The 14,017-nt window shown below is 32.1% G+C and overlaps 1 long non-coding RNA gene across 3 annotated transcripts; it reads right to left on the reverse strand.

The window, feature by feature from the left end:
* Positions 1 to 7,056: 7,056 nt before the first annotated feature.
* Positions 7,057 to 11,709, reverse strand: LOC107893666 (uncharacterized). Of its 3 annotated transcripts, XR_005907447.1 has the most exons (8): positions 11,414 to 11,664; positions 10,437 to 10,602; positions 10,232 to 10,335; positions 9,970 to 10,072; positions 9,055 to 9,133; positions 8,901 to 8,975; positions 8,534 to 8,633; positions 7,057 to 7,324 (listed from the first exon to the last, which is right to left on the reverse strand). It is a non-coding gene; the product is annotated as an uncharacterized lncRNA (long non-coding RNA). The 3 variants fall into 3 exon arrangements; XR_001682908.2 differs by lacking the exon at positions 8,901 to 8,975 and having other exon boundaries at positions 11,414 to 11,663; XR_005907448.1 differs by lacking the exons at positions 8,901 to 8,975; positions 10,232 to 10,335 and having other exon boundaries at positions 11,414 to 11,709.
* Between the last annotated feature and the right edge of the window lie 2,308 nt (positions 11,710 to 14,017).

A 14,017-nucleotide genomic window follows, 5' to 3' on the forward strand; every position in this document is an offset into this window, starting at 1 on the left:
TACATGAATTGGTTTAGGCATCATGGGAAGTCGTATCTACATCAGCTTTAAAAAAGAGTAGGCAACGTCGTCATATGAGGCCAAGATGAAGGCCCATCAAACCTAAGTCGAGAAGAGATGCCGCGGAGAGATCGACATATGCTCCATATGCACATAAGGACCTGGTTGTCATGCAACCTCCTGGTCAGTATGGTCTTTTATTCTTGTTACTAACCCATTTTATTTTACACCATCATCACAATACGTACAATCATTCCCTGCATCTACACATTCAACTTCAGTTTATTTTTCACATGTACTTTAGCACAGGCAATCATTCCCTACATCAATACATACAGCAATAGTTTATTTTCCACAAGCACCTCAGCACTCGCAATCATTCCCTACATCAACACATACAACACCAATTTATCTTCCACAAGCATTACTGCACGCGCAATCATTTACTACTCTGACACATTCATCACTAATTTATTTTACATAAGAACCACAACACGCGCAATCATTCCCTACACCAATACAGTCATCACCACTTTATTTGACATAAGCACCACAACACGCAAAATCATTCACTGCACTGACACCTTCTCCAGGGATATATTTTGCATGACCGCCACTAATCGCATCGTATTACACGTCTCATGCGCTAGCTACATCGATGCATCTGGTATAAAAAATAATTCCCACCTTGTATCCGAGTTCGCCCTATGCAACACCATATAGTGGCCTATCGATAGTGTTGCAAACACCCTCAGGATTGTTGTTTTTCCGAGTGGGTCATCCTCGCAAATGCTAACTTGGTCAAGGGGGATACACTATGGGCGACAAGGACACTGTTGCAGTCATCCATGGAGAAAAGAGATGAGGTTAGTGACCAACTTCGACGTGCACGTGAAATCAAAGTTAAAGTCCCAGAGGAATCGTCAGACTCAATAATGCAACAGAACCCTAGGTGTACTTGACGCGCACCCAGTTGTGGCACACATTTGGGACATTAATGATTATATCTATTTTTATTTTTCCAAAGTTGTTTAGTTTATTCTACAATCGTAATTTATATTTATTTAAAATATACATATCTTGTCTACTACAATTGGGATGAATGTACATAAGTTTTTAAGTTAAAAATTTTGAATATGTTGGGCCATGCTACAAACCTTGTAATTCTTGAAGGATTTAAGTGAAATTTTAGTAAATCAATGTTATAAACCAACAAGCTAGTGTTTTTACTATATGAGGTATTCTTTGAATTATCTCTTCACCTAGATGATCTCAGGACAAGCAGCCACATATTTTCATCTAGAACAAGTGGGAATACAGTCTTCCAAACATTATACACACATTCAAGTTTGTAAACTTCATCAATGAATCCCATGTAATCTAGACGTGCCGAGGCACATGCCATAACTATATGTGCGCATAGAGAATGAAACACTTGAAATCTTCCACAGTCGCAGGTTATTTGTCGCAAATCTATGAGGTACGCTTCACTGATAACTCCAGTTCGGGTCTCTAGGGCTGCTCAACTCGAAATAATAGATCCAGTGCAAAATGGCACAATAAAGTCATTGAGTTCGGGATCTCTTTATTTTCTCAAATAGCTCCCAGCAACAACTTGCACCAAAATGACCACCTTTTAGTTGTCTTGCATTTGTCTTGCTTCACTTTGGAAACAATGGTGCTAATCGAAAATATGTTTCCTTGATCACTAAGGTTACCAGAAAATAATGTGTCCCCTTTAATATAGAATTAATGTATTCCTCTAGGTTCGTGGTCATGTGCTCGTACTATAGGCCTTTGCCATACGATTGAGTCCACTACTCCTTCGATATCCTGTTGAAGTAAGTCACACCAAAATTATTTACAACTCATAATCTTTCCAACATATGATGGGATGTGTGTTGGATGAGCTCGTACCCAGTCAATGACAATCATTATTGCATCGAATAAAATCAAACCAAGTGAATATGTTGAACTATTTTATAGGAAACCAAGTATGTACACAACGTACCAATGGTGATGACATGTTGTCACTTTGCATCCCTTTGGTATAGGCCCATGTAGTTAGACCCTATATGAGCAAACAATACCTATGGTGTGCACAATCCTATAGGCTTAAACTTCAATTGAATGCAACTACGATTTCGGTGCCCCTATAAGAGATAATACAAATGTCGAGCTGTGGCACCACATGCCTTCTCAGGTTAGTTAAAAAGAAATCTTAGTCATCCTCGGATTCTTCGAGACTTATTAAAAAAGCTATTAGCAAGATTCTTCGATTGCCATCCTTTGCAATAACTATCAACAACTTATGTTTGTATATCTCGTACAGGAATGTGCCATCAATCTAGACAAGTGATTTATAATAGCAGAATGTAGTTATACATTACTTGAATGTCTAGAAAAAATGGTGGAAAACTCATTTTCAAGGGACTAAGCAATCGTTGTAATACACAGGCTTCATTTGCAGCTCAGTTACGAAACCTGTTATGTAGTGTTCTAGCACCTAACGCTATTTTCGCAACTTATTGTAGGATTTCTCCCACCCGCTATGCATCTTTCCAGTGCTTTTTATTTTGCCAACCATACCTTGTGGTAGGACATGGTGTAATCGAACTTGCTATGGATGTGTGCAATCAAAACAAAGACTGAAATCCTAAAGCTAGCTTTGACCATTGGTAATATAAAGTTAGAAATCATATCGGAATCCAATTTTGAATGATCATTTGACATGCCTGGAAAATAATAAATTGGACCAACACACATAGTAGAATGTAAAAAAAAAATTCAATCTTTTTTGTTAACTCTTTTGCATGTCATCTACAACACATGTATGCGGCACGGTAAACTTCCTAATCATTCAAAAAGCTAACTTCTTCTCATGGATGCCATGATTTTCCATTGATATCCTGTTCCGAGCAATGCGCACTTTGCCTCATATTTCTCCAATCGGAAGCATATAACGATGAAGTTGACTCTTAACTGTACATTGTATCGCTTGACTGCGACCATAAAAGCATCTTTGGAGTCAAACTCCACCCCAACCTCTAAATGGATGAAATTTAGATAAGAAGTCTCATGCCCTAGTCTTCTATGAGGGAGGTTTAAGAATTTTAAACCATCTTCAGCAATAAGATCGAGTGTACGCATGTGAGGTAGGGGTTCGTACACCGTGAAACTCAGGTCATCCCATTAAGCGATGTCTGAAGCTTGGCCATCAGATCCACCTTCTTTCGGTTCAATAAGAATGGGATCTGATTCTAAAATCACAATAGTTTCTGCACCATCTGGTCTGGCCTCCTCTACTGGGTCATTCTTTGTCACGCGATCATCTTCGACCTCTTCATTCTCTTGACCCTCTTCGTTATCAACCCTGTTTACAAATCCAAGGCTGGATATGCCATTACTGATTAAGGTTATCGGGGGTAGACCATCCATTCTTGTAAATCCGATGTCAAGCCCAAAATCACTTATGTTTGGCCTATCCCAGTAACTTGATGATATATCCGCATGAGTGTTACTAGTATTGAACATCGACGTGTCGAAGTTAAAATCAAAGGTATTAACAGAATGTCGTGTGAGTGTGTTGTATGCTCAGTGACTAAATACGCCAGACTGTCCCCCGAAATTGGCATTGATGGTTGAAACCGATGAATGTCTCACCATTGATGATGATTCCAACGAGTCTTGGTATGAGCTCTACAGCTTGATGTGAATCCACCGCATAACCGTGTGGTGGGACTTTTAGCTTTTTGAGCTAGAATGGAATTTGGCGGACACAGTGTCATTGAGCTCGGGCCACATTTATCCTCTTTTACGAAGTCAACATATAACTTTAGTATAACATTCCTACTGGAGCGATGGGATTTGATCACCTGGTTTAGATTGTTGTCTCTTATAATATCAAAGATGGCATATCTAGCAGGGTCATAAATGAGAGATATCTACATTTAAGGCTCGAAATTCTTCTACGGATCCCCACTTTGCTTTTAATCCTTGTCCAAAGCTCTTTCAACATTAGGACACGGTTGAATGCCAGATCTTCAAATTGCACTGATACAAAAAATGGGGCCAATTTTGATCTCACAAATTGATCGTTGTAATGGATAACAGCTCTGATTGATCTACTCATTCAACAAAATAGCTTGTTGTTGGGAAATGTGTCCATATTATAGTAAACATGTCACTGTTTTTTATTTATTTGAATGATGAATAAATAAATGAAGTTATTTCATATTTCACTATTATGTCTTTTGTATTTATGTATTTTATATTTTGCATGCATAGCGAAATTGTGACAAGCAAATTAGCTGATTGTCTAAAGTTCAAACTGAAGATAAGTGGCATTGTAAAAAATGTTTACATTGCGAGAAAGATAACTTATTTCAGTAGATAATCTAAATGAGTCCGTAATCTCTTAAAAGAATCAAAATGAACATTTGATTCAAATATTGAGAAAGATTATTATGTTGTCTACAATTCCAATTTAGGAGATGGCTAGTCTTGGTTATTGTAGTAGTTAACTCCACGAGTAGAGACATAGATGTATTCATTGGTAGAAGATACATTAGACTGAACCCAAGATGAATTAATTCTAAATTTGTTTGTGAATTAATTCACTTATGACGTTCATAGTGTGATTTACCTAAATCCTGAGTTAGTCACTGACCATGCGTATGCAACTCATGTGCTTTGATATAAATGGAGGCTTATGCTCTAAAGATGATCGAGCCCATAGCCGGTATGTTGGGTACATGATTGTGTATGGCTTTACTAACAACAGCGGAATTCATAGCTCAATTAAAGAGTTATTGATATCCTCTCATTCGTATTGTTTGGATTGATAAATATGGAACGTGGCCACAGGTTGCTTGTTCTCGAATGAGAAAATTATCACAATCATTTGTTGACAATGATCATATTAATAATTAAGAAGACACAATGGTGACAATGAGATAAAATAGGATTGTATTTAGTGAATAGATTTAACTCAAAGGAATCAAGGATATTATATGATGGTAACACACACATGACGAGGTCATTGGACAAAGCAGTTGAATGAATTACTTTCGTAAAAAGTATACAATAAGGAGTTTTCAATCATGGTACTTCTTATGGACTAACTCCATGATTAAGTAATTGTAAATTATCAGAATGATGCTTCTGGACATAATTGCAATCACTAGAGCCTAATTGTATCTGTTTAATTGGTCCATCCACTAGCTCAACAAAAGCTCAATTGGAATGCATTTGAATTAGAAAAAATTTTAATTTGAAAAATCTAAGTGATTTTTGGAAAAATTAATTTTGATCAAGTAAAATTAAATTAATCAAATCAATTAAAATTAATATGATATTTTTGGAAATTAATTTTCAAGTCAGATAATTGGCCCAATGGGTATTTGAACTTGAAAATTGGACTTGAAATAGTAAATGGGCCCGAAAATCCAAAACTGAGACTAAGACCCAAAAAATGGTTAAATCGGGCTTGATATGTGAGACTGGGCCAATGGTCCAACCGGTTTCTAGACTGGACCAGTTGAGTCATCATTGACCCGGATTGAACTAGCAGCAACTGAACTGACTGGGGTACCATAAGGGTGTTGCACTTGCATCACTAGACACTACAGTGTTGGTGGCTGCGACAGTTGGTCGTCGATGGTTGAGTAGTGAAAGAGTTACACTCCTACTAGCACTCTACCAGAGAATTTGATTTCAAATTAATTATTCCAAAAATAATATTATTTTAATATTTTAATATTAAATTTAATTTAATATTTATATTAATAGTATTATATTAATTTAATATTAAAGTGATTATCTTAATGTTAAATTTAATTTAATGTTTATATTGTAGATAAATATTCTATTATTTTAATAAGATTTAATATTAAATTAAATTTAATATTTAGCTTAATAAATATTAATATTAAAGTGATTAAATTTAATCATAGTTGAACTTTCTAAACTCTCTCTAAATAAAAAGAGCATTGGGTCATTATTTACACACACTGGTATTCAAGAGAAAGTTATAGAGAGAAAATTCTTTGGAGATTATTCCAGAAAATTTCTAGAGATATTTTTCTGATTTATAACTTGACTCAAAAAGTGAAAATTTTCAAAATTACCCCACTAGTAATTTTTGTGAAATTTTTTTTGATTCGAAGCGAGCCCACACTCGGAAGATGTAAACTTGCGGATAGCGGAAAAGACTACTCGGTCGAAGCATTCATCCTGGATGAATAAAAAGGTACAATTTTAATTAAGTGTTTATTACTTTAGATATCTCAACAAAGATCTTGTTTTGGAAAAAAAATTTAAAACTATGGCTTTTCCCTAAATTTATTTACCGCTGCGTTTTCCAAAACCGTTTTTCCAACACTTGTTCCACATGTTTAAAATCGAGGAAATAGTAAAAAAAATAGTCATCATCATCCAAAACCATAAACCTACACATAATTTAACGAATTACCTTTGCTTCAACAGCAAAGTAGGAATGAAATTCAAGCTTGCATGATAACGTTGATTGCTCATAGTGTTAAGTATCCTTCAACTATCTGCTTTGAATGACGGTATGGAAAACCAAATGCTTGTATTACACTCTTTATATATAGCTCTTACCTAGACATATAAGAAATTTGTGGGGTAGAAAACACTCCCCCGCAAGTGCATTTTTCAAGAATCGTGAATTTTATCTCATGAATCTCGGGTTGATGTAACCTTTAGAGAGAAAATGCCCCTGTAGGTGTCGTTTTCTACTGACAGGTTAGATAGTGAAAGCGCTTCTTGACAGAAACACTAAAGCAAAACAAGTTTTTAGCGGCGTTTTTTTAGCCTATAAGCACCACTAAAATAATTTGTGGCGCTTTTATAAGCTCCGCAAAAAGTGCCGCTATAAAAAACATTGCTAAATTTTGCGGCATTTTTCGCTATAGAACATGACCTTTAGCGGCGCTTCTCATAAAAACGCCACTAAAGAACATGACTTTAGCGGCGTACAAAATTTAAATGACCTAACAATGGACACATTTTAAATTGTTTTTGAGTTCAAAAACATTAACAAGAGAACTTTTCATAATATTTGATCAAAATGTTAACATAATTGTCTTTGAAAATCCAATCTAATTACTACAATACTTTCTTCTAAAAAGTAAAATCTTTGAAACATCTGCCGAATAAACAACATGATGTTCACTACAAGAAACTTCAACTACAAGCATACTACAATTACTTGTCAGTTTAATTCCAGGAGAGCTTCTTGATTGACCTGCTCCAGACCTACACAAGCACTTGTCAGTTGAAGCTGCTGCACCCATGATCATACCTAAAATTGCAAAAAACATAGAATCAATGAACTCATATAGAGTATAACAAATCATCTGTGAGCTTTGAAGTTCTTAAAATGCTACACAAAGAACATTTAAACACTTCAATTTACAGCATTTAAATACTTCAATTTACAAAATTTAAACACTTCAATTTACAATATCTACACACTTCAATTTACAGCATTTAAACAGCAGCAACCAAAAATTAAATAAGACGAATTTTAAATATTTAATAGTCATTTCCATCATAATCGACAGAAAATTATCCACCGTTTAATTAGCTTAGTTTTAGCATTAATTCGGTAATGAGCAACAAAATACAACAGCATTCAATCCACCGTACAAAGATATTCCAAACATCAATTTACTCACTTTCGGACCTCATTAATAGCAGCAATTTAACTGATTTCTTTCATACAGTTCTTCCAACCCGAAAAGCAAGATTAAACCATCAAGGATTGAGCATTTTATGTGAAAAAGACCAAGAAAAGCTCACCAAAATATCTGTTCAAAGTGCCGAGATCCTCACACTAGCATTTTATGTGACAAAGACCAAGAAAGGCTTGAAACACTAGTACCGGATTACTAACTAAAAATTATTTTGTAGTGCAAATAATAGCAAACAATTGTGTAACCATGATAGATTTGCATTCACCAATATAAAGTTGGTAAAACCAGGATCATTGCATCAGTATCTTGATAACATATAAAACAAGTAATTAATCAAAGTTGAGATACCTTCATTAGTGATGCACTAGCAGGTTAATTAGAGCCTGAAATTGCTTCATTAAAAAATTATAAAATATACTTCAAACATTTTACTTTAGAAATTGAGGGTAGCAAGCAGTTTATTAAAAAATTTAAAAAAAGTTATATAAGATTTTTATTATATAATATTTAATAAAAAAGGTAAAATTACAAATAATTATAATTAAAATCAAATGAATATAATGAAACTTAACCAAACCAAGAGATATTGATTCATTGAAGTTATCAAAACCTAAATAGTTTTTGTTTTTAATTTACGCAACATTAAACTGATTATTTTACGACAAGTAAGATACTCGTAATTGATTATGTTGACTAAATGCCATTTGAAACATGAGTATGATGACACAGTAGCAAAGATATGAATCTAAACATGCAAACAGATGCATCTAAGCCTGCAAACAAACACACCAAGAACATGCATGTGTCCATTAAACCTTTTTCTCCATCACATGGCTCAACCCAATTTCCAGAGATTTTTCTAGCTGCTGTAGTTCTTCAATATTTAATCCATGGAGTTCCTCACCTCTCATTTGCCTGTTTCAAGGCAAAATCCATGGATGAAAAGGTCAATATCATTTTTAAGTAGATAGAATTTAATGGTGATGATACAATAATCATATTCAAAGGCCCGTCTTATCTTATACAAATATTTAGTTTTAATGGATATATTTAATCCTTTTTAAATATTTTCATATATTCGAAAAAAACCATACACTGATACCTTCATACCTAAATATGTATGCATATGTATCGAATACAACGAATAAAAATAACAAAAATAATGTGAAACAAGAGGCTCACCAGTGAGACTTTCACATCTACTGCTCTATAAAATAATCCAAATTTTCATTCATCCCCAAGTAATTTTCCAGCCGACTGATTACATATTAATGTAAGAACTAAAAGTAAAGAAATATGTCTACATATATACAGGAAGAAATAAAAAGCCACTAACCTACAGCCCAAGACAACGTTGTTCCAGCTTCTCAAGGTTCTTTAAGCGCAAATGGTGCCTTTCTAGTATATCCTTCATGCTTCAAGTCAAAATATTATACCATCAGTTTTTTTTTTCTTTTTTATCTCAACCTATAAAAATGGTTTCAATTCAAATATGACATCCTAAAACTTTTTTATGATAACAATTGTATATAGTTTTAAAATATCATTTTTCAAGTAGAATGTCAAGCTTTTTGCCCGCTAGCTGCAATTATTATCTAAGTTAACATAATTTGAATAGGAGTATTGGATATAAATATATATATTTTAAGATTTATATAATATCTAAATCATACTTTTTTTTACATAATTTGAACATGATGTGTAAATAGTATTATCTTTCAAAAATAGATTTTTTTTCTAAAAATCCCACTAATAACTATATTAACAGTTATCATAAGCATAAATACATACCTACATGCATATATATACACACATATAGTTAGATGAGTGTCCATTCTCTCAAAACATACTGGAGTATGCTACTGCAAAGTAATTTAAGGTGAAAAAACAATGTGTTTTAGTCCCTAATAGTTTCCCTGAAGAAAATCTGTAAACTAGCAAAACAAACCAAGTGACACTAAAAGGTAAAAAATGAATTAAAAACAAAACAAAGATCCTAACCTGAAACCAATACTTAAACTGTATATATATTATACATGAACTATTTCAGAATTCAACACTTCAAACAAAATATATGCACAAACTATTTCATGCATGCTCAACGAATCAACAGCATTTAGTTCGATCACATATTAAAATAACACGAAACTTATTAAAGATTTCTTGAGGAATAATCATGAGCATTAAAGCTTCAATAACCATTAAATAGTAAAAATGTAAAAATAAGAGAGAATTGACTCAAAAAACATACCAGTCCAGCATTCCATTCTTGCGCAAGGAGATATTTTTATTACATCAGGTGGATCAACACTGATATTTAAACATAAAACTAGGGCCAAACATTCTGTCTTCATCTGCATATGAAGTTGTAAGTCAAGTGAATATGGTCAAGCACACCATATCAAGACAAATTAAAGGAAAAATAGTTCTTAGGGGATGGTTTCTAATATTTATTAAGAAGAAACATACTATTATATAAGAATCAAATTCAGTTCCAAGAAAGAAAATATTACTTAAAGTATTGCAAAGAAACCCGAGCAATTTAGCAATCCTTTCGTTAAGTTTTAACCTCCTATTGAAATAAACCAGGTTGTAAACCAGCAACTCTGTACCACTACTGTTTATAGAAATCAAGCAGAAGATGATAAGAATAGAGTTTAAAATATGCTATTCTAATCATCTAGGCAACGGGCATGACATTGCAGTAGAAGAAAATACCCTTTAACAAATTGCAAAATGCAACCAATCTCAAGTAGAAGGTAAGGATACTTTCAGCAATTAGCTCAATTGCCACCTGAGCAAGTTCAGATTGCCACCTGCCTTGTTCAGTTCCAGGTGTCAGGTCACCTGAATCTCGAATCAGTTCTGATAGCTTCTTGCCAACCTAGAACAATGATGAGTTGAAACCAGTAGCATTAACCAGTGTATCACCATACCAAATAGATCATAACATCTTTTTTCAAGGTAAGCAACTGAAAGAGAGTGAAGCAATAAACTTTTGAATGCACAGAAATACAACAAAAGATAAAAAAAAAGTATAAGTAAAACTGAAGCTAAATCAAATAAAATGCAGTAACAATCATCTTTACCTGAAGCTTGGTCAATATACATGACAATCTATTGGAAGAAGATGACAATCTATTGGAAGAAGATGGAAGCTTCTTATCCATGACCAGACCAAAAGTATAAGTAAAACTGAAGCAATGATCATACGTGTTCCATTCACACAAGTTTTATTACACAATTACACTATTTTCGAAATTCAAAAGTTCCTAAACTAAATTAAATGAACTAGGGAAATAATTTTTTTGTTGTTGTTTTTTTTAAACCTAGAGATTCGGGAAAGATAGAACAAAGGCAAAATTAGAACAATTAAGACATTTCACAGGAGAACAGTTGATATTACTTTAGGCATAGAACATACAAGATAAAAAAGAAAAAAGAAACATAAACAACTGACCGCATCACATAGAACTGCACCAACAAATTGAAGCTATAGAAGGAAACTAGAAAACTAATATAATAGAAATAAGAAACCCAAACAAAAAAAAAATCAAAAATTTCTAAGACGGTTGAAAACTAATATAATAGAAATAAGAAACCCAAATTAAAATTTCTAAAATTTTAAGATGATTGAAAATTAAAGGAAGTAAATTTCAACAAACCCAAACAAAAAAATAAAAAATCTCACATACTTGCTAAGACTGAGTTCGCTGCTGGGTAGAGTGGCTAGGCGTCGGGAAACTGAGTGTTTAGGGTTTCGGGAAATCAAAGAACAAACTGAGAAATAAAATAAAATAATAGGTTGATAGGATTTTCGGGTATAAAATAGAAGAACAGGTTGAGAAAGGCTGAGAAAAAAAAGGAAACTGGGAAAGAAAAGGGAATCGGGGGAGAGAAATAGAGGAATAGGCTGAGAATGGCTGAGAAAGAAAAGGAAATTGGGAAAGAAGAGAAAATTGGGGGGAGAGAAATAAAACGGTGTCGTTTCAATCAAAACTAAAAATTAGTGGCGTTTATATCAAAACGACGCCATTTTCTTTAAAATAAATTGATTTTTTGTGGCGTTTTTATCATAAACGCTGCTATTGCTTGTCTTTTGCGGTGTTTTTATCATAAACGCCGTTAATGCTTGACTTTTTTATAATTTTTATGTTAAATTATTATATCTATCATATCAATTTTAAATAAATATTTTTTCAAAATTTAAGTAATATTTAAAAGAATTAGATAAAATTTGAAATTTTTATATAATTTTTTTATTTAAGAAAACAAAAACAAAAAATTTCAAAATATGAAAAATAAAAACAAAAAAAGATTTTAAAAAAATCTCTTTTGTAATTATATATTCTTTCAATATTTTAGGAAATTTAAATAACATTTTCAATTTACTAATTAATTTTGTATCTCTAAAGATGCATAGGTTAGCAATTTTTTTAATTTCAATATATATAAAGTTTATCTATTATCTCTTAAATAATTTAAACTATATTGATAATTTTAATATATTAAAATTAATATTATCTCTTTTACAATTATATTTAATATGTAAAATTCAAAACAATCAATCATATACCCAATAAAAACTTAAAAATTATTTTAAATAATAGTATTTTAATTGTTTTCACTTTTAACATATATATGAAATGGTTTAGATTAAATATTTTTAAATATAAAAGCATTAATTGATTGTATAAAATTTCATTGTTTAACAAATCTCAAGTAAACCTTAAATCCTAAACCATTTAATATATATAAAGTTTATCTATTATCTCTTAAATAATTTAAACGATAATCATAATTTTTATATATTAAAATTAATATTAGCTCTTTTACAAATATATAAAAAATTATTTAATATATAAATTAAAAAACACTAATTAATCTAAACCTTTAACCCATATCCCATAAACCCAAAACATAAACCATAAACCTTAAACCCCTAACCCATATCCCATAAACCCAAAATCATAAATCTTTAACCCCTAACACTTAACCCCTAACCTCTAACCCCTAAACCTTAAACCCCAACCCTTAAACCATAAATCATAATCCCTAAACCCATAATCCATAAACCTTAAAATAGTAACTCCTAAAGCTTAAACCCTAAATCACATATCCTAAACCATAAACCCTAAACTATAATGATAAATAATTCAATATTTTAAAATTAATATTATCTCTTTTACGATTATATAAAAAATTATTTGATACATAAATTAAAAAATAATTAGTCATATACCCAAAAAATTTTAAAATTATTTTAAATAATAGTATTTTAATTTTTTTTCATTTTTAACAAATATTTTTTTATGTTTTTACTTTCAAATTTTTTCTACGTGTTATTATTATTTTTTGAAGAATTTAAATATTCAATTAAAAATAATTTGTATTTTAATTAATATAAATAAACCAGTTAAATAATAAATAGAAAGATAAAATGTTTTTTTACGGTGTTTTTGATAAAATGCTGCTAAAGCTCGATCTATAGCGGCGTTTTTCAAAAAGCGCCACTAATGGTCGATCTATAGCGGCGTTTTTCTAAAAGCGCCACTAATGCCACTAAAGCTCAACATAAAACGGCGGCGTGTGCTTAATTTTTTTGCGGTATTTTTTAAAAAGAGCCACTAATGATTGATCTATAGCGGCGTTTTTTAAAAAGTGCCACTAGTTCTCGATCTATAGTGGCGTTTGGATAAAAAAATGCCGCTAAAAACCTATTTTGCTGTAGTGAAACTTTTTTAATTAGACATGCAATGAGAAAAACCTCTCGCTGGAAGCGTTTTCATTACCATATCAGTCGAAAATGGTTGTTACAGGGGGCATTTTGTCTATGAGGGTTTCAACCCGAAGCTATGGTTAATTGCTTCTGTATTTGAGTGTAACACTCTAATTTTGGCAGATTTAAAGTTTTGGGCATATAGCAGTAAACAATCTGTCTGGCATGGTGTTATCCACCCAAATAATCATTTTGACACAGATGTGTGGCGTATAGTAATCGCCACTTGAGTTAGTAAGAATTTGATTTCATGATATTTTACTATATTAAGGAGACATTCGTGTTAAGGGATAAAATAAAAATATAGGAGGAGTATCCACCAAAGGTATAGTATGCCTAGTTTGTATGGAATATTTGTGCAAGTTAGATTTTAAGTAATCTGGTTATAAACCAACTATATAGTTTAGCTTGAAAAGTTTGATGAAGGGAACTTATTTATATTTTTCTCGAAAATTGTAGGCCAATAAGAAGGCAAGTTTTGATATGTATGACACTTGTTAAATTCTACTAAGCAAAATGA

The sequence above is a fragment of the Gossypium hirsutum genome, chromosome A13 (assembly GCF_007990345.1).
Source record: "Gossypium hirsutum isolate 1008001.06 chromosome A13, Gossypium_hirsutum_v2.1, whole genome shotgun sequence".
NCBI lineage: Eukaryota > Viridiplantae > Streptophyta > Magnoliopsida > Malvales > Malvaceae > Gossypium > Gossypium hirsutum.